The 26,313-nt window shown below is 50.0% G+C and overlaps 1 protein-coding gene across 1 annotated transcript in view; it reads right to left on the bottom strand.

Annotated features, from left to right (window-relative positions):
* LOC144754265 (uncharacterized) overlaps positions 1–26,313 on the bottom strand; it is a 68,473-nt gene that overhangs the window by 36,834 nt on the left and 5,326 nt on the right. The gene's annotated exons all lie outside the window — the stretch shown is intronic.

The following is a 26,313-nucleotide window of genomic DNA, read 5'->3' as shown; positions in this document are numbered from 1 at the left end:
CCACCCTTACCAGCTTTACCCGGGCACGTCCAGTTTATCCAGCAGGCAGGGGAGTAACACAGGCCCCCGCAGGCCCCACGTTGCAGGGGGGGGGCATCACTTCATCATGAAGTGAAACGGTGCGCTCGGCACTTAATAAATTAAATGGTGCACAAGGCACGCACGGGCCCCGGATGGGCCTCAGAGGCTCTTCATTAATTACATGGTGTGTAGGCCCTGTCGCCCGGCCAGGGCCCAGAGATTCAGAGGCCTTCGGAGCCTCTTTCATTCATTAAAAGGTGCGTGGGCCTGTAATAGTGTGGGGCCCTAGGCCCACATGGTAGAAGAACTGCGACACAGACACCGGAGGTATAGTGGGTTAGTGAGCCTCGAGCACGTGCGCTCGGCTCTTTTTATTAGCTGTGTCACGTGGTCTCGTGACATCAGTGGTGGGTGGGTGGGTGTTAGGTGTACATTACATGGTTAACCCTTAACAGTGTCAGCTAGGACACTACATTCCTCCCAAACTTTAATAAAAATTAAGGAAAGGCACAAAGTCCGAGCCTGTGGGAGGAAGTGCATAAATATACAGTAATTACAAATTTACAGTGAGTCTCTTCAGCTGCTTGCTTGATGACGGTGATGGAAATTGCTGCAGAGACTTTATTTCTTCTTGGCTCGACGTCCTGGTTCTCGGTGGGCGTGTTCTTCTTTGCTTGCGCCGTGGACGTGTGGTGGTCAGTCCACGGAGATCTTGCTTCTGAGGATGACGTCAAACAGGATGACCAGAAGTTAGACTTGGATGGGGTTGTCTTCAGCTGGTCCGTCGGTTTCTTCACTGTAGGCAGCTTGGCTTCACTTTTCAAAGGGTGGAGTGTTCGAAGGACCTTCTTCTCACTAGGATGCCCCTCTCGCGGGTGTTCTCCTGCCACGAGATATCACCGGAGGCCCTTTTACCAGGTTTCCACTGGGCCGGGTATTATTCCACAGCGTTGCTCCAACTCCACAGTCTGCGTGTGAATGGAGGAGTCGATGGGGTACTACCTCACAAAGTCCGTAGCTCCACCTGAAGGGTAGTTGTGGACTCTTGCCTTTGCGCACAAGTTCCTCATCTTCCTGGGACGTGCAGGTTAGACGGCGATGGACTCATCTCTCGTGTTGGGACCCTCTGCCACCGGTGTCCCTGAGGCCTTTGCCCCTTGGATCTCAACGGGCTGGTGTGGATTGGTCAGTTCTCCTTGTTCAGGACATCTGAGCTCCCTCAGCTTCCAGACTTCCGCTCAATCCCAAAGGTGGGTGTTGCCAATGGTCCGGCCTGTGCTCTCCTACCGTCCACGGGTCGTCGGGGTCTTGTGAATAGGTGCCTGTTCTTTTCTTGGTGCTATCAGTGTTCTCAAGGACGTGCGGGTCACTGTACACAATGTTGTAGTGTGTACCCTCTTCTTCTTCTTCTTGTAGGTGTGTGGACTTGTTACACCTCTCTTCACCTTTTCCAGAAGTTGTTGATGATGGCGTCGTGCCACATGACTTCTTACTTTAGTTCTCTTCTTCATGGCATCGTGCCACTCTTCTCCTTTTCACGACACAGTGCAGTCACCTTTCTTCCTTTGTCTTGCTGACCAGGCTTCTTCAAGCAGCGTGCACTCTGCCTGATTCTGTCGGGTCCTGTCCTGTCTTTAGGACACTGTCTTCTCTCCACTCTTCGGTGACTGGACCGGTCATTACGATCTTCTCTATTGTCTCCGATTACTTCCAGTTACTCTTGGTGTTGCGTCCGTCTCTCCGGGTCTTCTGATCTCTTGGTTTACGGACGTCTTCTGGCAGGACATATTCATCCTGACTTGGCAGAATTTCTTCTTTTATTTCTGGCGATCATTTTGGGTGATCGGCTTTTGTTTGGGCGCCCCTCTGGCTTGTCGGATCATCCTTTTTCCATGGCGATCTTCTTTTCTACCAGATGGGGTGGACAGCTTCCTCTTCGTGAGTCTTCTCGCTATCCGCGACCGTTGGGATCGCTATTGGTTCTGCTGCAGTGCTTTTGCGTTGGCGCAGTTTCTCCTGCGCTCTTCGTGTGCTCTGCTTTTCCGGAGGGTTGGCTTCACCTCTCCTTGGACCTTTTCCGGTGGATGCACTTCTCGTGCTCGCTTCCGGTGAGGCTCTTTAGCTTCTTGGGGCGTTCACCTTGCTTGGTTGTTTCGCCTCCTTTTGGCTGCGGGGTAACTTTGCGTTACTCTTCCAGTGCACGTCAGTGTGCAGTGTAGTGGCAAGTTCTTGCTTCACTTGGTACCGTCGTGATACATCTTCAGTGTAGCTTTGTTCCTTGCGGTTCATTTGATTATTTGGCGGCGTCGCTTTTCCACTTGCGTGTCGCACTTTTCTTCTTCACACTTGGGTGCTTGCCTCGCACGTCTTCTGGTGCGTTGGGTGTGGCTTCCTTACTTTCAGGCGCTGTTCTGTACTGTCCGCGTCCGGGGTACACTTGTGCTCTTCCAGTCGGTTGCCTTTGGATCTTGCTGCTTGCGGTAGACGTCTTGACTCTTCCTCTCCGTCCAGCGTGAGGTTGTCTTCTGCGATTGCGGTGATCACCTGTGGCCACAGGCGTCACTTCAGCAGGGATGATGGGTCTCAGTCTTCGTCCGCGTCACTGCAGGCTTACGTCACCTCTGTAGGCTTTCCCTTGGCTTGTCTTGTGCTTGTTTGCTGATTGGATCTATTCCAGGCTGTGATTGCTGCAGGTCTGTTTTACTCTGGAGACCTTCCCTGGTTTGTCCAATGCTTGTTTGCTTCTTTGTTTCTTTTTAGTGCAATTCTCCCCATGGTGTGGCGTCTGTGCGCCAGTCCTGCGTAGCTCTGTGGCATGTGCCTGCGCTTTCTCTCCAGTTAGCGACACTGTCTCCACACGGGTGGACTCTCCTGAGCTGCAGGGGAGTAAGTGACCCATTGGGTGCAGACCGTACTTTGTATTCCACTGTCTCTGTGTCTTCACACTGTTGCAGCCATTGTACTGCTTATTCAGGTTGCTGAGGCAATGTCTCCCGCTGGCCACTAGGTGGCAGTGCTGGGTTAGTTTCTAGCAGGTCACGGCCGTTTTCCTTCTCGCAGAGCCCTTCAGTCGGATCAGGGAATTTCCTGCTTGCTGCCCCACGTCCTGGCCGGTGAGTTTGAGTTACTTTACATTCCGCTGGGGCTTTGTGTGGACGGACGCTCGTGCCTTTCTTGTAATCCCCCTTTTCATTTGATGTGAGGGGGTGGTCATTGCCTACGTTGCTCTGCGGTGCTTGGGAGCTCTGTAGCGCCTTTCTAGGTGGCGCTGGCTGCATGCAGTCTTTCACTCCTCTTCACTTGCTGCCTGGACCGGGGTAGCTGGCCTCCTTTTGTCCCGGTTGCTCTGGACGGCCATCAACTGACCGCTGCCTCTTTCTTCCCCGGATAGCGCCTCTGTTACTTTCTCCGCTCCCCGCCCCTCGCAGCAGGCCAAGTGTTCACGGGCTGCGGGGGAGGGGAAATCGCTATGATCGGCCTCTGGCGCGTGCTCCTTGTCCCGTGTAAGCTTTAAACGGGCAGCGCTCCTGGGCGGTTCATTGTGCGGGTGGGGCTCGGGCTGCAGTGGCAACATGCGGGTGGGCTCCGCTTGATCCTGTAACACTGGGGGCAGTCGCACCTTCACGCCCGCAGTTCTCCACCCGCTGCGGGCTTGTTTCCCCGTTGCCGCAGCAGCCTTGGACACACGGGCTGCGCGGCGGGCAGGAGTCAGTGGTAGCAGGCTGCGGGTGGGCTCCGCTGGTACTGCTGAAATTAAAGTTTATTTGCGGCCGTCTCGTGCTCTGGCCATGCGGGTGAGCTCCGCTTATGGGCAAACGACGAGGGGGCCATACGCAGTCCCCGTGCTCACCTCTGGCCTACGGGCCTTACAGTTGGGCTCCGGCCGCGGCGGGTGGGCTCCGTCCGGTCTCTCCTTACCGGGGCAGACGCGGCTGATGCGGGTGGGCACCGCACGGTCCGCTTGGCGCAGGAACGCCTCCCTCAGCACAGCAGCAGTCGGCGGGGCCGGAGAGGTGCGGGGTCAGCTCCCGATCACCTCCTTATCAAGGCTAGGCCCGGGGCACGGTGCACGCCCCGTGGGCACTCGGCGGCCGGCGCTACTTCACACGGGCAGCAGTCTCCTCCCTTCTTGCAGTGGCTGCGTCGCGTGGAGTTCGAAACACTCCCTCGTCGCCATTGTAATAGTGTGGGGCCCTAGGCCCACATGGTAGAAGAACTGCGACACAGACACCGGAGGTATAGTGGGTTAGTGAGCCTCGAGCACGTGTGCTCTGCTCTTTTTATTAGCTGTGTCACGTGGTCTCGTGACATCAGTGGTGGGTGGGTGTTAGGTGTACATTACATGGTTAACCCTTAACAGTGTCAGCTAGGACACTACAGGGCCCGGACAGGCCTCTTACAGTGGCAGTTCCTTTCTTCCTATTTCCTACTGTCATTTTTTTTAAATTTGTTATATTCCCCGTCTGTCAACCATCTCGTTACAGGGCAGGGTGTGAACAGCGAGACTTACAGATCCCACCTCTCCCCGTGACGAAATGTGAAAGGGGCAGGGTTCAAAAGAGGCTCCGGATATTTGCATTGAGTCATCTATTAGCCTCAGCAGCAGTGCACGCCACTCTCCAGGAAGTCACTGCCTTAACCCCCCTTTAGATTTACTGGATGTTAGCGCTTGTGCCGTAAATTCATGCTTCAGTGAGGTAAGGTTTGAAACATGAAAGTGATTTGTAGGCCTCACAATGTTGTCCATCTTTAAAGTGCTGCTGTGGAACAGAAGGGAGTGTGTATTGGACGAAAGTTAATTAAGAATCGTGCATGATTTGAAATAATTTTGAAATCTTGCCAAGACCCCAAATAGCAAAATGTATTTGGGAAGCTCCAAATGCGGATCCCTCCACCTTCACAAAAGTTTGTCTAGACAGTGCTGGCCTATACAGGACATATTTTGTTCAACTTTCCAAGGTTTGCAGGCAGGGATATTCTATCGCATATCATGCATTAATTCAGATTTGCTCAAACATCTCAGGCTCACTTTGTCACTTATATTCTTCGGCAGGACAGAGCTACAGTGCCTTAAAATGAAATGAATGAAAAATTTTTACAATATGGCTCTGTGCATCGGTGATGGATCAAGCCCTGATCTTTTGACTGGGTATGAGTGTTCTGTTTAATTCAGATGCTCTGTCCATCACCACCCCCTTTTCTGAATCGTTTTGGCCACTATAGGAGTGGCAGGGTATGCTCAGACATGAGTCCCTTGCTCACTGCACCATCAGGATTCAAGCAAGCCGGGCCGAAGACGGCTGCAATGCCAGAAACCGGTCCCCGGAAGCTTGTTTCCTTTCCAGTAAAGAATTGGCTTGGTAGTTTGGTCTGCCCTGTTCCCATGATGCACTGGGCCAGGGACAGACTAATTTGCATGTAACCAGGTTCTGAGCTGGGATGGTGCAGTGAGCTAAAAAATGGTGATGGACCAAGCCCTGATCTTTTGACTGGGTATGAGTGTTCTGTTTAATTCAGATGCTCTGTCCATCACCACCCCCTTTTGTGAATCTGTGCATCTGCTAGCCATTCGTTAGTCACAGCATATCATGTGCTGATGCTCTGGATTATGACAATACTTTCAGGTGAGGTCAGGGCTTTAAGAGGACCGGTAATACTTCAAAACGGACATTGAAACAGGTCCCCTATGTTAGTTGTAATGGCAAAAACACTGATCGGTTTATAAATAATGAATGCAAAAACGTTTTAGGTAATCTAAGTCAGCTATTTAATTTCTATTAATAGTTCACATGTTTTATTTAATATTGCATTCCCTAAAAGTGTTCGCTATTTGCAGGATGCTGTGTTTCCATATTTTTTTATGAATCCTATTACACTTGTTTAGTGCTTACTTTGAAGTGAGTCCTTTCCAGGTGTTTGTAACTGGCTGTGAGAAGTTGGCCTGATGTGCAGTGCTCACTATTCTAGTGATCACTATATATCAGTCCAAACAACCCTTATTGATGATTGGTTGTAAGTCAACCTTATAGACCAGCTATCCTAGTAGCATGGATACGAGCAGTCTAAGGCTAAGACTCTAGAGGGCGTGTTAAGCCAGCTGTTTTACCATCACATTACCCCTTGAACACCCAGTGAAAGGACACCACACAAGTTGTTATGAAAATAAACAGTGTATTTATTTATAACAAGACTACCCTGGCTCTTTATGAGACAGGGAGCTAAGCACACAACAAAACTCTTACGAAAATACTTTTAAGTTAGCACGTTACACAAATGCCCGAGGGGCACGAAAAACCATATACGCTAAAAGTGGAATGCGAATTACTAGCAGGTAAGTAACAGTTCTAATAGGCTTTGGAATCGCTAGGACTGGACTAGGGAATCGTTAGATTATTACTAGGAGGCCCAGGGGACTCGGGTGCAGAGTGTGCACTCTCACGCGGGATGCGGGACAAAGTCTATGGAAGCTAGAATTCACAAAGTTAGTGTTCACGGGCGAACCCGACCTGGTAGGGAGAAAACGACAGTGGATCCTGACCCTTGGATAGTGAGGCTATGCTGGGACACCGGAGTGCCGAAGTTACCTAGCCCAGGGGCTGCAGCTGCATAGGTCTGAAAAGACGTCGGGGATCTCGTTGCCGGACCAGGAGCCTGGAAGGAAGAAGTTGCTGGCAGGCGACCAGTGAAGGAAAGTTCGATGGATCCAAGCCTGGATCAAGGAAGAAGAAAACCTGAAAGCAGAGGGGACCAAGTTCTTGAATCACTAGCCAGTGATTAAGTGGGCACCAGGATGGCACCGGGCGAAGTCACCGCAGTCAGGTGAGTGGGCGCTGCTGGGCTCTGCAGTCTCTCGGACCAGGAGGCGTTGTCGGCGACCAGGATGGAGGTGCGAGCTGTCCCACGAAGGATGAAGTCGTCGGCATCGAAGTTACCCAGGAGTGGGCAACAAGCCTTGGCTAATTCAAGCCCACACGGTGGACTCAAAATGGCGTCTTGAGTGGACCAGGAGGGTCCGGGGTGCTCCTCTTCTGGAAGGGAGCAAGGGCCAGTCTGGAGCAACCAGACCAGCAGCAGAAATGTCGTCGGGCGTCGTCAGGAAGGCCACAAGCCAGCGGGCTAGTAGCCAAACAACGCGGTGAGCAGCAAAAAGCAGAAGGGCCCCACGCAGATCGTGGAGATGCTGGGGGGCTGCTCTTCGGTGCTGGAGCTGCTCAGGGTGGGGGCTTCTCGGACCCCAAAGCACTCACCAGGAATTCACTCGGCGGGCTTGTTGTTCAGAAGTCGTGCAGTCTTGAAGATGGCCGGTCCCTCGAGGTCTCGTCACACCCACGAATCTCAGCGGGACTGATGATGCAGGTAGAGGTCAGAGGTGCCAGGGAAGCCGGTTCTCGTCGAGCTGGGCAGTCGGATTCCGGAGGAAGGACTTGCAGCAGACCGCAGTGTTCTTAGATGGTGCCTGCGGATGCAGGGTGACTACTCCTTAGTCACAAGGGAGAAATCTTAGGAAGAAGTCTTGAGTTCCTTTCGTGGAAAGTAGTTTCAGGATTCAAAGATGATCTGATTTGGAAGGGGGCCAGTCTCTACCTTTATCCTGTAAAAGGGGGCTGGCACGCGACTAGGTCCTGCCCTATGGGTGGGACCAGGAGGGGGGTGGTTACACCCACTTCCTTGGCGGGCTTTTCCCCAGGCCAGGGGCTGGAGTGCCCCTGGAACTGGTTCCAGCCAGCCTATGCACAGTGAGCACCGGGGTGCCACGTGCAGTCACCTTCCTCTAAAGCCCTGCCTACCTACAATACACAAAACCCTGTCTGGGACGGTGCTGGCACCGCCCCTGGCAGGAAACCCTTTGTCCTTATCTCCTGCTCTGGGAGGACTCCCAGCAGCAGGAGGGCAGACTTGTGTCTCGGTGGCAGCATCCATTTTGTGGATGCTAAGGCTCTGTCTGACTTTTAACCGGGTTATAGGTTACAGGCATGTCGTGTCCCTCTAGAAGGGTGGAATGCTAACCCCGTCGCCAGAATTGGCGAGGGGTTAGTATTCCAATTCGTATGACACCTTACTCGACATGTTTTGATAAAGCGATACCAGAGTTGGCACATAACCGCGAGGATTATAATGCACTTAAGAGTATATGGTATGCGATATCATGGAAACGGCTAAGGGATGGATCCCGAAAGCCGCAGACAGGCTCAGCTCATGCTAGAGGTAGCAAATTTTCTCACTATGTCCATCAGGTCTCGTCAAAATAGAGCGAAGCTACTGGTAAATTGTCCTAGCCTTTGTTAAAAACTGTACGCCCTGTTGGGGCAGCACTGTAAATGATTGTATTATAGGTTTGTAAATATCATTGTAAATAGATCATCGAATATACTCCTATTACAAACCGTATAAGTGTAATGAAATTCTGTAGTAAACCACAGACAGTGCAATAGGGGGACAAATATTTTAACATTTTAATTATTTAATTCTTGTAAATATGAAATTTGTAAATATGAAACTTGGTTTTGTATATAATGTGTTTTGTTTTTAAGTTATATACACAAAAAAAATTTTTATACTCCAATAATCAACTATGAATGTATAGCATACTTGTGTGATTTTAATTTAATCGAATAAAGTGATTTTGAAAAAAAAAAAAAAAAGAAGAATCATGCTAGAGCACCATCTCACACGATTCCAAGCACTCTGCCTTCAGGATTGTTAAGGCCTGCTATAGGAGTGACTGATAGGAGATCTGTGTGTCCATTTTTAGGGTTAGATATAGGTATACTATATCTAAAGCAAAGGGTGAGTACACCACCTTGCCCCAGCTGTCGTGCAGCCAGTTGTGTCAGTGTTAGTTAGTCAATCCAGGGGTGGCATAATACATGCTTCAGCCCCTGGGAGACTTCTGGGTGCACCTCAGCCCTGGGTACAGGGACTTGGAGAGGGCCCAGTGCCAATTCAGTACCTGAGTACAATTTGGATAGAGAGAACAGCTAGGCTGTGGGTCTGATTAGCAGGCCCACAGCCAGGGAAAGTCGTAAACCAGTGCAGCAAAAAGCAAAAATCTGGGTGATCATAGGATTGCAGACCCTACTCTCCTACATGACCCCCCCCCCAAACTTTGGGACAATAAGCTAACCTTGACCAGGTGAGTCTTCTTGCTCTAAGTGGAAATACCTGGAGAGCCCATCAGCATTGCTGTGATCAGTCCCAGGTCTATGCTCCACTGTAAAATCCATCCCCTGTAGGGAAATGGACCACCTAAGCAGTTTGGGGTTTTCACCCTTCATCTGATTTAGCCACAAGAGGGGCTTATGGTCTGTCTGAATGGTGAAGTGAGTGCCAAACAAGTAGGCCCTCAGCTTCTTCAGGGCCCAGACCACAGCAAAGGCCTCCCTCTCAATAGCTGACCAATTGTTCTCTCTGGGTGTCAACCTTCTACTAATGAAAGCAATAGGCTGATCATTACCATCAAAATTCAGTTGAGACAGAACAGCTCCCACACCCAACTCAGAAGCATCTGTTTGGACAATGAATGGCTTGGAGTAATCTGGACTCTTGAGGATAGGTGCTGTGCACATGGCCTGCTTTAGGTCATTGAATGCTTTCTGACAGCTTGCTGTCCACTGAACTTTCTTTGGCATCTTCTTGCTTGTCAGGTCATTAAGGGGGGTCACTATGGACCCATAATTTCTGACAAACTTCCTATAGTACCCAGTCAGGCCCAAGAAAGCTCGAACCTGAGTCTGGGTGATTGGAGGAGTCCAGTCCTTGATGGCCTGTATCTTACTCTCCAGTGGCTGAACCTGGCCTCCACCTACAAGGTGGCCCAGGTATACAACCTGTGACTGCCCTATCTGGCACTTGGTGGCCTTGATAGTGAGGCCTGCCTTTTGCAGGGCCTCTAACACTTTCCTCAGGTGGACCAGGTGATCCTCCCAGGTGGAGCTAAAGACAGCAATATCGTCAAGATAAGCTGCACAGAAGTCATCCAGCCCAGTGAGGACTTGATTCACCAACCTTTGGAAGGTGGCAGGTGCATTTTTCAGTCCAAAGGGCATTACCACAAATTGATAATGCCCTCCAGGGGTAGAAAATGCTGTCTTGGGTTTGGCTTCCTCAGCTAACCTGATTTGCCAATACCCAGCTGTCAAATCAAATGTGCTTAAGAAGTTGGCAGAAGCCAATCTATCTATAAGTTCATCTGCTCTTGGTATTGGGTGGGCATCAGTCTTAGTGACTGCATTGAGGCCTCTGTAGTCTACGCAAAACCTCATCTCTCTCTTACCACCCTGGGTGTGAGGCTTTGGCACTAGAACTACTGGGCTAGCCCAAGGGCTATCTGAGGGCTCAATGACTCCCAGTTCCAACATTTTCTGCACTTCAGTTTTGATGCAGTCTCTAACATGATCAGGCTGCCTGTAGATTTTACTCTTGACAGGCAGACTGTCTCCAGTGTCAACATCATGGGTACACCAATCAGTTTGGCTGGGTGTCAGAGAGAACATATGTCGAAAGGATTGCAGAACTTGCCTGCAATCCTGTTGCTGATGTTCAGTGAGGCTGCCACAAAAGACAACACCATCAACTGACCCATCATCAGGATTCTGAGTGAGCAGGTCTGGGAGAGGGTCACTCTCTTCCTCCTGTCCCTCATCTGTGGCCATGAGCAAGCTCATGTCCTTCCTGTCAACATATGCCTTGAGCCTGTTAACATGGAGCACTCTGAGAGGGCTCCTGGGAGTTCCAAGGTCCACCAAGTAGGTAACCTCTCCCTTTTGCTCAATGATGGTGTGGGGCCCAGACCATTTGTCTTTCAGAGCTGCTGGGGCCACTGGCTCCAGCACCCACACCTTCTGTCCTGGCTGGTACACAGTCAGTACAGCCTTTTGGTCATGCCAAGCTTTTTGAAGTTCCTGGCTGGCCTCAAGGTTTTTAGATGCCTTCTCCATATACTCAGCCATCCTGGAGCGGAGACCAAGTACATAGTCCACTATGTTGGTTGCAGGCTTTTTGAGAGGTCTCTCCCATCCTTCCTTCACCAAACACAGGGGTCCTCTTACAGGATGCCCATACAGAAGCTCAAAAGGGCTGTAGCCAACCCCCTTCTGTGGGACCTCTCTGTAAGCAAACAAGAGGCAGGGGATCAGGACATCCCATCTTCTCCTAAGAGGTTCAGGTAGTCCATGAATCATCCCTTTCAGGGTCCTGTTGAATCTCTCAACAAGCCCATTGCATTGTGGATGATAGGGTGTGGTGAACTTGTAGTTCACACCACACTCTTTCCACATGGCAGTCAGATATCCTGACATGAAGTTTGTACCTCTGTCAGAAACGACCTCCTTAGGGAAACCCACTCTGGAGAACACTCCAACTAGGGCTCTTGCCACTACAGGGGCTGTAGTGGTCCTAAGGGGAATAGCCTCAGGATACCTGGTGGCATGGTCCACCACCACCAGTATAAACTTGTGTCCTGATGCTGTCTGGGGTTCCATTGGACCAACAATGTCAATCCCCACTCTCTCAAAGGGAACCCCCACCACAGGTAGTGGTATGAGGGGGGCCTTTGTTGTGCCACCTGACTTACCACTGGCTTGGCAAGTGACACATGAGCGACAAAACTCCTTGGTATTCTCATTCATATGGGGCCAGTGAAAGTGTGAGACAAGCCTGTCCCAAGTCTTTGTCTGACCTAAATGACCTGCAAGGGGAATCTCATGGGCCAAGGTGAGAAGGAAACCTCTCAGAGACAAGGGGATGACCAGCCTCCTGGTTGCACCAGGCTTGGGGTCTCTTGACTCAGAGTACAGGAGTCCATCTTCCCAGTATACCCTGTGGGCACCTGTGGCATTCCCTGCAGCCTCAGCAGCAGCCTGCTGTCTGAGGGGTTCAAGGGAAGGGCAGCTCAACTGTTCCTTCCCCAGGTCTGCTCTGGAGGGTCCCCCTGAGCCCAGAAACTCAACTTGATCAAGTTCAAGCTCTTTAGGCTCAGTTTCCCTCAGCTCTTCTAGATCAGCCTCCTCAGAGACTTGATCCTCAACCTGGGGCAAGGGGGAAGGCAAAGCCTTACCCTTACTGCTCTTCTTCTTGGAAGGTGTCTGGTCCATAATTTCAGGATCCAGCACCTGTTCAGTGGGGCATCTTCTGGCCTGTGACCTAGTCACAGCAAGCACATGTGCTGGCAAGCCTAACATCTCCATGTGAGTCCTCTGCTCCACTTCTGACCATTGTGATGACTCCAAATCATTGCCCAACAAACAATGAACTGGGAGGTCTGAACTGACTACAACTTTCTTTTGTCCCTTCACTCCACCCCAGGAGAAAGCTACAATTGCCACACTATGACTAGTAGTGACATTGCTGGCATTGGTCACCAGGAAATCAGTACCTGGCATGATCTGTCCAGGGTCCACAAAGTTAGGTGTCACCATGGTGACACTGGCACAAGTGTCCCTATAGGCCTGAGCCATTTTGCCATTAATCAAAGGTGTCTGCCTGTATTTGCCCAAAGTATTGGGACTTATTTCAGGGGACATATCCATATCCCCTGTACAGACAAGGACAGCCTGAGTGAGTGTGCCAACTAAGTTGTCAGACCCCTCAGTACCCAAGGTTAACCCAACTAATGCCTTGGGAGTGACACTACCACTACTGACTGTACTAGGGGGTGCAGTTGCTTTAGGAGCTGTAGTGGCAGGAGTTTGTCCTCCTCTTTTGGTGCACTCACTAAACCAGTGAGATTTACTTTTGCAGTACTGGCACCACCTTTTTGACTGGCCTTCTTGAGTCTTCTTCTTCTGGGAAGCCTGACCCCCACCCTCTTTGGTTTGTTGGGGACCTGGTGAAGACTTCTGGTCATTTTGCTCATTCTTAACATTACCCTTCTGGTCTGCTTTCTTCTGACCACCCTGGTTCTGGTTCTGTTTCTGCTTGATCCTTGTCCTGACCCATTTGTCTGCCTTCTTTCCCAATTCTTGGGGAGAGGTCAGATCTGAATCAACAAGGTGCTGGTGCAGCAACTGGTTCTGACAATTGTTCAAAATTTGTTCTCTCATCATTAGATTATACAATCCTGTGTAATCTGTAACCTTGCTACCCAGCAACCAGCCCTCCAAAGCCTTAGTGGCACAATCCACAAAATCAGACCAGTCCTGAGACTGAGTTTTCTGGGTGTCTCTGAACAGCAACCTGTACTGCTCAGTGGTTAAACCAAACCCATCAACCAGTGTATTCTTCAGGACCTGGTAATTGTTAGCATCCTCCACTCTTGTAGTGAGGAGCTTATCTCTACCTTTACCATCAAAGGAGAGCCACAGTATAGCTGCCCACTGACTCTGGGGAATGCCCTGCACAGTGCAGGCCCTCTCCAGAGCAGCCATCCATTTCTGGATGTCATCCCCTTGCTTAAAGGGGGGCACTATTTTAGTCAGGTGTTTAGTATCTAAACCCTTCTCTCTATCTCTTGGGAGATTGCTGCCACCAGTGGGAGCTAGCCCACTCATCTGCTGCTCTCTTGCCAGGGCAAGCTTCTCTTTGGCCAGGGCAATTTCTTCCCTTTCAATCCTCAGTTCAGCTTGTCTCATCCTAGCTTCATGCTCCTTTCTCTGAGGGGAAGTAAATCTCCTCTGTGGAGGATTCCTTCTCCCCTGAGAAGAGGCATTAGAGTGCAGAGATCTATTGGAGTCCCTAGAAAGAGATCTATCTCTCCTAACTCCAAGGTTAGGCCCACTTCGGGTTAGTACTGGGGGGCCCCCAGATCCTAGCCCAAGTAAGTCTAAGTTGGTCCTAGTTAGCCTTCTGACTACCTCAAGACCCTTGTCTACCTCATCCCCAGAGAGTACCTCCTGATCCTCCTCCTCAACTGCTGAATCAGTGTTGTGGAGATCTGGATCCCCAGAGGTTCCCTCTAAGGCTGGCATGTTCTCATGTAACTGAGAAAGCTTTCTGGCATCATATGTCTCTAAGAGACCTATCAGAAAGGAAGTGGTGGGGTTAGACCCCTGCTTCAGTTTTCTGGAGACACAGATCTGTCTCATCTCATGGAAACTGAGAGCTGCATATCTTGAAGTGACCTGTGGAGGGTCAACACTGACCAGGGGAGTCTCAGTAGAGTCCTCCTGAGTCGACATGCTTTTCTAGTGAGGTGTAAGTGGTGCACTTACCTACACTATATGTTTGCCTACTGATCCCTTGCTAGAGTTGTAGTTTAGGGTGTGCTAGGCCCTAGGAGCTACAACAGCTGGTTCAGTAGAACTCAGAGTATTCTAAGCTAAGTTATATGTACCTTTAGTACTTATGTGATCTTTCACAAGATATTCTTAGGATATGTGTGGTAAAACAACAGCAAGCTCAAATCCCAACCGCTGCTCACCAATGTGAGAAGTTGGCCTGATGTGCAGTGCTCACTATTCTAGTGATCACTATATATCAGTCCAAACAACCCTTATTGATGATTGGTTGTAAGTCAACCTTATAGACCAGCTATCCTAGTAGCATGGATACGAGCAGTCTAAGGCTAAGACTCTAGAGGGCGTGTTAAGCCAGCTGTTTTACCATCACATTACCCCTTGAACACCCAGTGAAAGGACACCACACAAGTTGTTATGAAAATAAACAGTGTATTTATTTATAACAAGACTACCCTGGCTCTTTATGAGACAGGGAGCTAAGCACACAACAAAACTCTTACGAAAATACTTTTAAGTTAGCACGTTACACAAATGCCCGAGGGGCACGAAAAACCATATACGCTAAAAGTGGAATGCGAATTACTAGCAGGTAAGTAACAGTTCTAATAGGCTTTGGAATCGCTAGGACTGGACTAGGGAATCGTTAGATTATTACTAGGAGGCCCAGGGGACTCGGGTGCAGAGTGTGCACTCTCACGCGGGATGCGGGACAAAGTCTATGGAAGCTAGAATTCACAAAGTTAGTGTTCACGGGCGAACCCGACCTGGTAGGGAGAAAACGACAGTGGATCCTGACCCTTGGATAGTGAGGCTATGCTGGGACACCGGAGTGCCGAAGTTACCTAGCCCAGGGGCTGCAGCTGCATAGGTCTGAAAAGACGTCGGGGATCTCGTTGCCGGACCAGGAGCCTGGAAGGAAGAAGTTGCTGGCAGGCGACCAGTGAAGGAAAGTTCGATGGATCCAAGCCTGGATCAAGGAAGAAGAAAACCTGAAAGCAGAGGGGACCAAGTTCTTGAATCACTAGCCAGTGATTAAGTGGGCACCAGGATGGCACCGGGCGAAGTCACCGCAGTCAGGTGAGTGGGCGCTGCTGGGCTCTGCAGTCTCTCGGACCAGGAGGCGTTGTCGGCGACCAGGATGGAGGTGCGAGCTGTCCCACGAAGGATGAAGTCGTCGGCGTCGAAGTTACCCAGGAGTGGGCAACAAGCCTTGGCTAATTCAAGCCCACGCGGTGGACTCAAAATGGCGTCTTGAGTGGACCAGGAGGGTCCGGGGTGCTCCTCTTCTGGAAGGGAGCAAGGGCCAGTCTGGAGCAACCAGACCAGCAGCAGAAATGTCGTCGGGCGTCGTCAGGAAGGCCACAAGCCAGCGGGCTAGTAGCCAAACAACGCGGTGAGCAGCAAAAAGCAGAAGGGCCCCACGCAGATCGTGGAGATGCTGGGGGGCTGCTCTTCGGTGCTGGAGCTGCTCAGGGTGGGGGCTTCTCGGACCCCAAAGCACTCACCAGGAATTCACTCGGCGGGCTTGTTGTTCAGAAGTCGTGCAGTCTTGAAGATGGCCGGTCCCTCGAGGTCTCGTCACACCCACGAATCTCAGCGTGACTGATGATGCAGGTAGAGGTCAGAGGTGCCAGGGAAGCCGGTTCTCGTCGAGCTGGGCAGTCGGATTCCGGAGGAAGGACTTGCAGCAGACCGCAGTGTTCTTAGATGGTGCCTGCGGATGCAGGGTGACTACTCCTTAGTCACAAGGGAGAAATCTTAGGAAGAAGTCTTGAGTTCCTTTCGTGGAAAGTAGTTTCAGGATTCAAAGATGATCTGATTTGGAAGGGGGCCAGTCTCTACCTTTATCCTGTAAAAGGGGGCTGGCACGCGACTAGGTCCTGCCCTATGGGTGGGACCAGGAGGGGGGTGGTTACACCCACTTCCTTGGCGGGCTTTTCCCCAGGCCAGGGGCTGGAGTGCCCCTGGAACTGGTTCCAGCCAGCCTATGCACAGTGAGCACCGGGGTGCCATGTGCAGTCACCTTCCTCTAAAGCCCTGCCTACCTACAATACACAAAACCCTGTCTGGGACGGTGCTGGCACCGCCCCTGGCAGGAAACCCTTTGTCCTTATCTCCTGCTCTGGGAGGACTCCCAGCAGCAGGAGGGCAGACTTGTGTCTCGGTGGCAGCATCCATTTTGTGGATGCTAAGGCTCTGTCTGACTTTTAACCGGGTTATAGGTTACAGGCATGTCGTGTCCCTCTAGAAGGGTGGAATGCTAACCCCGTCGCCAGAATTGGCGAGGGGTTAGTATTCCAATTCGTATGACACCTTACTCGACATGTTTTGATAAAGCGATACCAGAGTTGGCACATAACCGCGAGGATTATAATGCACTTAAGAGTATATGGTATGCGATATCATGGAAACGGCTAAGGGATGGATCCCGAAAGCCGCAGACAGGCTCAGCTCATGCTAGAGCACCATCTCACACGATTCCAAGCACTCTGCCTTCAGGATTGTTAAGGCCTGCTATAGGAGTGACTGATAGGAGATCTGTGTGTCCATTTTTAGGGTTAGATATAGGTATACTATATCTAAAGCAAAGGGTGAGTACACCACCTTGCCCCAGCTGTCGTGCAGCCAGTTGTGTCAGTTTTAGTTAGTCAATCCAGGGGTGGCATAATACATGCTTCAGCCCCTGGGAGACTTCTGGGTGCACCTCAGCCCTGGGTACAGGGACTTGGAGAGGGCCCAGTGCCAATTCAGTACCTGAGTACAATTTGGATAGAGAGAACAGCTAGGCTGTGGGTCTGATTAGCAGGCCCACAGCCAGGGAAAGTCGTAAACCAGTGCAGCAAAAAGCAAAAATCTGGGTGATCATAGGATTGCAGACCCTACTCTCCTACACTGGCCATGACTGAGAGCTCTGTAATTGGTGGTTAAAGCTCCACAAGCTTCTTAGAGTGCATGCCACTGTGTCAAAACGGTGTTCAGAGTACATGGTCATCCAATAGTTGGCCTCTCTGCAGAGCGCACAGAGCAATGGTCACGTATTCTAGTTGAAATTATGCAAATGTGTGAAGAAAATACAGTTGTCAAAAAATTAACAAAACGAAATTAAACGAAAATGCAGAGAATAAAAGAGGTGCCAGTGCCTTTACAAAGTATGTGCCTAAAACTCACCTGAGCAGTAAAGCTCCCCACTTCCCCCACGTGGAAACAAGGCTTAACTTACGACTTTTATGCAGGCAGCAAAACACCACCCCCTCAGCAACTTAGTTGTACAAACTGTAAACCGCCATCGCTCATACAAGGCCGAACAAGCATTGAAGCGCCACTGACAGAACCGAAGATGGTACTAAGGTGCCAAGAAGGGAACAGTGAGTGAAATTTCCTCAGGGCAAGAGGCTCTGAGGGTTTGGCTGCTCTCAGCATTTACATCAGCAGCAGCACTGTGGCCTGATTTATGTAATAATGAGTCTTTGCCATACAGAAATGCGGTGTAGGAGTTTTCAAACAACATAGCTGAAAAACAGAATCACTCAACATATCGCCACAAAAATGTACACGTATCAACTGCTGTTCTCTTTTACTTTATTAGTTACAGATAGACCTACTGTCTATAAGCTTATGGAGTTTGTTACATAGGTCTCCAAGTATCAAGCACCTCAAGGTTCAATACTAAATAAGATAGCTTCGGAATTTTTTGCAGCTACCCCATAGACCCGGTGTTTCCAAACTACTAGTCAGAGGTTTGAAACATAACTGAAAAAAACGAATGCCCCGGTTTTGGATCCCTGCGTGTAACCAACCTGCAGGTATCTGGTTTGTGTTCTGGTAATGTTTTACATTGGGTTACTGTGTTTGTTGTAGAATATCCTCTTGCAGCTTGCCCGTCACAAGTACCAATCGCAGTAAAATAGGTGTGTATTATGCACCCGGAGCATCCGCCAAAACAATTAAGAGGGTATTGTTCATTATAAATGTTAATAAATAATGTAATGACACATAGCCTACAATACCATATACACAAAATGGCGTTTGATAGACGTTGTTTTACTCCATTATCTTGCACAGAGGATGTCCCATACCTTGCCGTCCACAATTGCTCTTTGATACCACACTAATTTTCTTCACTTTTTCTTGACAACATTAATTTATAGGTTTGTGTGTCGGCTTACTTGTGAAGTTACAGGGCACAGCGCATTTTTGCTGACTGGAGGCGAAGGTAATGCGGGTCTATAACGGGGTGCTTTTTAGTTAAATATGATACCTGGTCTAAGCCAGGGCTGAGGGCTCAAGTGACGCTAGAAACTCCTGATTGTTTGTTGTCACAGCATTTTGAGCAGGGTTCCTGGAGGAGGCCAGGGCATCGTAAACTCAGCCTCCAATCCTTCAGTTTCCACGCAAGCAGCCAATTGGCATATGAAAAGTGTAATGGTTGTGCTGCAGCGTTTGCACAATTCTCCTTTGAACTAAATACATTTTAGTTCATTGACAGTACAAATAAGCACTGCAGTAATGAATATGGCACTGGTTGGCATCTCTTGCCTGTACAGCCATTAGAAAATCCAAATCACAAAGAAAATATTTCTAATGTCAAAGAGATGGTCTGACACCAGTCATTTTTGGAGAACACCTCCTGGAAGTATTTATTAGCACTACCAATGAACACATACAGGTTCGCAGACTAGATAATCGCTGTCCAGATGTTATCACTGTACTACCAGAAGTCACAAGCCTGTTCTTGTTCTTACAAGGTATTCAGCGCTATCTTTGCTTACTGAGGATTGGTGTTCACGCGGGACTGTCCCAATCCTTTTAATTCCCTTATCAAGGTTCTCTCAACACCCCTCAGCTGGGAGGTTGATCTTTTCATTTGTTCATAACCGTTAATTGAAAATATATGTTTTTAATATTACTTCTGAATATCCTCTAATTTCAAAATGGTATCCGCTTTATCGTAGCATGATGTGGTGAAGGAACTACCAAGTTACCTTATGTCATGTTTGACTTCTTGTGCTGGGTTTTTAGCAAACAGCAGCACTTTGAGTGCTAAGTGTTTTCAATCCGTATGTAAACTTAAAAGGAAAGTAGAAGTCCCTGAATACAACAGCTTTTCGCTAAATAGCAGAGCCTTGATGTTGGTGTACACTTGATCTCTTACATATATTTAAGAGAAGGGACTGCATTAATCTTACAGGTGGATAAGCTAAGGTGGCGTGGAGCCTGTGTCGGCCAAAGATCTATTTCTAGGAATCTGGCACATCTTTAGGCCCTACTTAAATGACTGCCCACATATGAGCTAGGCGGATGGGCAGGTGAGTTACAGCTTCCTAATCAATACCCAACACTTTGTGGGAGCAGTGAACCCGAGTCGTGCATAGCATGTGCCCGCATCTCTAATCCTGGTTAGGGACAGCTAAGTAGGCGACCTGCTAGTCTCTGAAGAGGTTAGGGATGTCCATGTGGAAGAGTTGCATATTTCACATCATCTCTCACATAGCCAGTTGGAAACTTTGTTTGCCAGGTGGTAAGGGGTGGCCATTTGGGAGACCTGAAAGTCTTGATACTGGTAAAGAGTTGCTAAATGGATGTTCAGTTCTCTCCAGAATAGAGTTAAAAGCTCACAAATCTCTGGACTGCCAGATGAAATTCTTCATATCTCTAAACCTGGTCAGAAAAGGCAGATATACAATTTGAAGACTTTAATAGTGTTATTTATTATCCTTATATGGAGCTCACAGGCCCCTATGTAATGGAGAATGACATTATATGCTTACAGGACGCTTAACTATTCAGGGATGCACAGGTTGGAGATTCACAGGCATTTGTAATAGTTTGGGATTGGCAGAGGAGGCAAGCAGGTCACTTTCTTTGTTACGGGCGCCCAAATCTGTGACGCATTTAGTGGTAATGAACTGGGAAACTGACCAGTCTCTGTTCTGGACATAATGATCAGGTGAGACTTTGGTAAATCTCTGGACAGGTCTCAAACCACCAAGTGGGGTACTTTTGACTGCTTAGGTATGGCAGGGTCTGTGCATATGTATATTCACATAGCACAGACTTAGCTAGGGAGCATTTGAATGCTAAACCACTCTTTCCTTCTCAAGCTTGGCCTGTGGTTGTCTAGGTATTAATTGTGAACCATATGGATAATGGCAATTTCTTATTCTTAGGATATGCAGTAGGCATATTAAAGGGCTTATAGCTCATTCAGAATGTGGCTGCGAAACTAGCCTTAAAATGGCAGAGGATGCCTTCGGATTCCCTAGGATGGGATTGTCGTAATTGGTTATTGATTGTCAAGCGGGTCAGTTTCAAATCTTTGTATTTGGCCCATTGGGCTCTACATGGTAAGGGCCCGAGTTACACACAAAATAAGATGATGTTTTTTATTCCAGCCAGAACCGTACGTTCGGCAATTTAGTTGGGAGGCAACTCCTCATTAAAAGCTGTTCAACAGGGAGGAGCTACGCGCGCATCCGAGATGGCCGCGTGAGCACAGGGCTCCAGAGTTCCTCGCCGCCCTCCGCATATATCCTGAAAGATAGCCTGACTTTGATGACGGGTTCTTGAAGAGGAACCTCAGCTGACACCGTAGCTGTTTTCAAAATTTCATTTGGACTTCGGGAACCGCAGATAAGCCGATCAGAGTTTTTGAGGCCTGCCCTACGGCAACACCGGGGGCTGGCACACCAAGACGCCGGGAAGTAGATGAAACAACAACGGCCTGAGGGGCTACCCCTGTTGCCCTGAGTTGACTTTCGGTTTCGTTCTTGGACCTCTGGCCTCATCTGACTGCGTGATTGCTTCGCGCGCCCACTGAGGTCTAGCCTAACTCTGCTTCCCTATGGTATGCCAACGGTCGTGAGTGCTTGGGTGTTGGGCTGAGTTGCGGCCTTTGCCCCTGCGGCCCACTTTTGTGATCGTCGGTGGTCTGGTGGTGAGCGGCCATTTTCACCAGGTCTCACGGGCCCCTTCGGGGCTCGCCATTCGGAATGACTGCCAGGCCTGACAACGAGAAGCGGAAGACTAAAACGCCTGTACGTGGGGGACCGATCCAAACCAACGTCATGGATCGCTATACCCAACCCAAGGGGTCCCCCGGTGGCACCAGCCGAGTTTCGGAGGACCCCAAGGACGAACCGACTGCGTCGACCGAATTGACCCTGCAGGATGTTATGGGCGCCATTGCCACCATGAAGGCCTCCATTGGTCAGCAATACGAGGCTCTCGCTCTCAAAATTGACACTGTAGCCGTTGATGTTACTTTGATTAGAGCTGATTTATCGAAGACCAATGAACGGGTCAAGTCTCTAGATCTAAAGACTTCTAGCCTCACGACCGATGTGTCTGATCTGCAGACAGAAGTTGGAAACTTGCGATCCTCCAACGATCTTATGGCCCATCGACTGAAGGATTTTGAAAATAGGGTCCGACGCAACATACGCCTCATTGGGGTCCCTGAAAATTCTGGTACTTTGGCAACGGATCTCCTTGTGGAGGGCCTCGTCTTGAATCACCTCACCCCTACAGGCCTGAGTAAATTCTTTGCCGTTGAGCGTGCCCATCGAGTGGCAGGCGGAAGTCGGGTGCCTCTCCGAGACCCATCATCGCCATTATCTTCAATTTCAGAGACAGAGACATTATCCTGCAGGCCTCGTGAGTGAGTGCCCCGTAAAATTCGAGAACACGACGGTGAGTTTCTACCCGGACTTCAACCAGCTTGTTCAGAAGCAAAGGATGGGGTTTCAGGGAGTGAAGCGAAGATTGAGAGACTTAGGACTGAAATATGCAATGCTATTTCCAACCAGGCTGCGTGTCTAATATGAAGGCCGGACTTTCTTGTTTGATCGTCCCGACTGAGTTAGTGACTGGCTGGATACCCTTCCCAAACAGAATGACTCAACCGGGCATCCGGGTGGAGCAGAGGGCGGTGTATCGGAACAAGAGTGACCTTATGATTCCTGATTTCTGAACACTTCACATATCATTCAGCTGGGTTCGATACTTCTACTACTGTGTTCTATTGCTGTATACCCGAGGGTAGCGGGGGGGAGTGGGACTCTTTCCTCCTCCGGGGTTTCTTTTTGTAGACTAGTTTAATGATAGGGCGACAGGCACACTGCAAGTTGGGGTGGCTTTTGAGTCTAACGCAGGGGTGCAGGGTGGGGGGGGTGTGGTAACGGGTTCTAGTTGGGGGGTGGAGGGGGGATTCTGGGCGTTTGTAAGTTTCTTTCAAGGCAACGTATTGTTTCTCTTATTGATCTGGTCATTGTGTTCGTTATGGGGTGGATCTAGCACTTCTTTCCGGGATGGGGGGTAGTGGGTTGAAACTGATGTGTTGGAATGTCAATGGATTGGAGGATAGGATAAAACAGGTTGTCGTGTTACAGTTGCTGCGGCGCCTCTCCCCCGATATTGTATTATTGCAGGAAACGCATCTGGTTGGGAACACGTGCCACGCCATGAATCGGCAAGGGTATCGTCTTGTGGCACACTCTGAATTGACCTCTGGTTCTAGGGGTGTGGGTATCCTCGTCAGGTCCTCTCTCCCTTTGGCAATAGATGATGTGATTCTTGACGATAGGGGGCGCTATGCTGCTCTCTCTGGTAGATGGGAGGGGAGGACTGTCTCATTTGTTGCTGTATATATCCCGCCGGGTCTACAGACTTCGACTTTTGCGGATCTTGGGCGTGTAGTACTGGGGCTCCCAGAGGGCATCTTGGTGATGGGTGGAGACTTCAACTCGGTTGTCTCCGGTAATGTGGATCGCTACCCCCCCAGAGATCTTATCAAGTCTCAATCCTGGTTGAGTGGGTTCTTGGAGACCCTGGGTCTGGTAGACTGTTGGAGGTTGCTACACCCGGGCAGGTGCAATACACTTTCCACTCTGGAGCCCATGGCAGTCTGTCTAGACTCTACTATGTCCTGGTGCCGGCGGCACTGGCCTCCTCTATCAGGGAGGTGGGAAACCTCGCCCGGGGCATATCCGATCATTTCCCAGTGTGGCTTAGTATGGATACTGCTATGAGTAGTGAGGGACGAGTAGCCCCAATAAACCCCTGGTATCTTCGCAATCCCAAGACCCGTGCTGAGTTGATGAAATCCCTCGATCATTATTTTGTTGAAAATGTGGGGTCTGTGTCCTCTGCTGTATCGTTGTGGGAAGCTTTTAAGACTGATACATGGACAGGCTTTATCCCTAATCGCTAATGCCAAGAAAAGTAAGCACGAAGGTGGTCCGTTTGGAGGCGGAGATAGCCGAGCTGGAGAGGGACTTGGAACTCGGGGTGTCCCGTGCCAAGCTTCATTCCCTCAGCCTCAAACAATTAGATTATAGGACCCTGGTTACTGACCCTGCGAAAGTCATGAGCAGAGAACAGCAGGGCAGACTGTATGATGTTGGGGATAAGGCGGGTAAATTGATTGCGTGGCTGGACAAGAAAGAAAGGGCGAGTCGTGTAGTGCCTGTGATTGAGAACCTTGACGGAGTGTGTGTGACTGACCCGGCTGAAATTGTTGACTGCTTTGTGGAGCACTTCCGAACGGTGTATTCTCCGGTCTCCGATATGCCGGAGGAAGATTCTCATTTGTTGCTCCGCGATATTACACTGCCCTGCCTGTCTGAGGCTGACAGAGACCTAATGGACGCGGCGCTCTCGGCGGATGAGGTGGCTACTGCCATTCGTTCAGTGCGTTCTGGCAGGGCTATGGGTCCCAATGGTCTGCCCATTGTTGTATAAATTGTGTCCGGACAAGATGGCTCCGTATCTTCGCGATATGTTTCTAGAGTCCGAGACATTGGCTCCCTTCCTCGTGACCAGCGTCTTGCTACTATCGTGGTGATTCATAAGGAGGGGAAGCCACGGGATCGTTGTTCATCTTATAGACCAATCTCGCTTCTAAATGCTGAACCGAAAATTCTTGCCAAATTGTTGGCTAACCGCCTGACATCTGTTATCAGTGACTTAATCCATCCGGATCAGTCCGGTTTTCTCCCACACTGTAACACGGCGCTCAACCAGCGGCGCTTGCACGGCGTTTTCGCGAGGGCGGCGTCTTTTCGCGAGCCGGCCATCTTGGCTTCCTTGGATGCTACGATGGCCTTCGATACGCTAGAGTGGCCTTATCTCTGGGCCGCTCTTGTGAAATTTGGTTTCGGCCCCGGGTTCATTGGCTGGGTGAAACTTTTGTATGAGGAGCCGCTGGCGCAGGTGGTCGTGAATGGTCGTGTATCCTTTGTACTCGGGAGGGGCACTCGGCAGGGCTGCCCGTTGTCACCACTGCTCTTCGCTCTTGCCCTTGAGCCCCTGGCCGCCTGGTTGCGCTGGGAGCCCTCGATTAAGGGGATCCAGTTGTCCCCGAATTTGAGGATTGCGTCTCGCTCTACGTGGATGATATCTTGTTGTACCTTACGTCCCCTCGAAAATCTCTGAATGTTTTGTTTGACGTGCTTACTTCGTTTGGGAGGAACTCGGGCCTTGTGATCAACTGGGCTAAATCCTGTGTATACCTGCTCTCGGGCGGCCACCCTCCCTTGCCTCGTAGGTGCCCCATTCAGGTCGCTCTGACAGGCGTTAAGTACTTGGGGGTTTTTATATCTTTGGACCCCGTGGCCCGATATGAACGTAATCTGCTCCCTCCTCTTCAGAGATTGAGACTTGATGTTGTGCGCTGGCACGGGTTGCCTCCATCACCGCTCGGGCGTGCAGCCATTTTTAAAATGATGTCCTTGCCGCGGTTCTTGTACGCACTTCAGAATACGTTCGATATTATTCCGGCGAGTTACTTTCGAGAGGTGGAGAGCCTGCAGAGACGGTTAATATGGGATGGACGTTCGCATATTGCCCTCGCTAAACTCACTCTTCCCTGGTATGACGGGGGTATAGCGCTGCCGGATATCAGGCGCTATTATTGGGCCTCGCAGCTGAGTGCGATCAATCATGCAACGTACGCTCCAGCTCCTAACCCGGCATTTGAGATGGATAAATATTTGCTACCGGGTGGGGATTACAGAAGGGCGCTTTATTCCAAGATGGCGGGCAAGGATTTATCTGGACCCACCAAGATCGCCGTGCGAGTGTGGCATGATGCGAATGAGCCGGTGGGATGGAGAGATCAACTGACTCGTGCGACCCCGTTGTATGCTTCTGAAAGGTTGGGATGTCTCTGGAAAACGAAACGGTTTGAAAAATGGGATATGATTGGTATCAGCAGCGTGGGCGATCTTTGGGTCAATGGCAAAATCAAGACCTTTGCAGTATTAAAGATAGAATATGAGTTGAGTGACAGGGAATTCTTCCGGTACGCACAGATTCAAGATGCTTTAAATTCGGTTCTCCCTGCGGGTACCGTCGTCCCAGAGTCCTCCCCCCTTGAAGATCGGGTCCTTGACGGCCATGTGCCCGACAGTACCATTTCCTTCATTTATAAGAAGTTGATCAATACCCGGGTGGATCTGCTGGTGCGTCTCAGGGAGGTTTGGACCAGCGATGGTTTGGAGCTGGACTACGAGGATTTGCAAGCTGAATTATCCTCGCCTAAAGAAGTTGTGATTCCTGCCAGTCTCAGATTCGTTCAGCTCAAAATCATACATCGTGTATATGTTACTGGTCCGCACTTGATTCGTATGGGTTATTCCCCTGATGGGTTATGTAAGCGTGGTTGTGGGATGCTTGGAACTTTCCTTCATATAATCTGGGAGTGTCCGGAGGTGGTGACGTTCTGGAATCGTGTGCATGCCTTGATGGGAAGGGTCACGGGAGTGGTGTTGTTGCCCGAGGCCAGACGCTGTCTGTTAAATGTGTGGGAGCCGAAGGATTATGGTGTGGCGCAGACGCAGTGGGAGACCCTTGGGAATATGATCGCCAAGAGAGATATTGCGCTGTTGTGGGGCTCCCAGCGGCCGCCCACGTTATCGGTATGGAAGGAGAATATGGATTGGTGTATGTTCAGGGAGAAAACTATGTGGCGCGGGGCAAACCTAGGAAATGGAACAGCATTTGGAGCCAATGGAACGCATACCGTGGAAATATATGTACACCTCCATTCGTGGAGAACCCCGATGTCCCCCTGATCCGACATTCCATATATCGCGTTCTTTATGTTATTGCTAATTTGTTT

Source organism: Lissotriton helveticus, chromosome 1_1 (genome assembly GCF_964261635.1).
Source record: "Lissotriton helveticus chromosome 1_1, aLisHel1.1, whole genome shotgun sequence".
In the NCBI taxonomy this organism is placed as follows: Eukaryota; Metazoa; Chordata; class Amphibia; order Caudata; family Salamandridae; genus Lissotriton; species Lissotriton helveticus.
The sequence above is the reverse complement of the archived record's forward strand: the minus strand, read 5'-3'. Positions and strand labels throughout refer to the sequence as shown.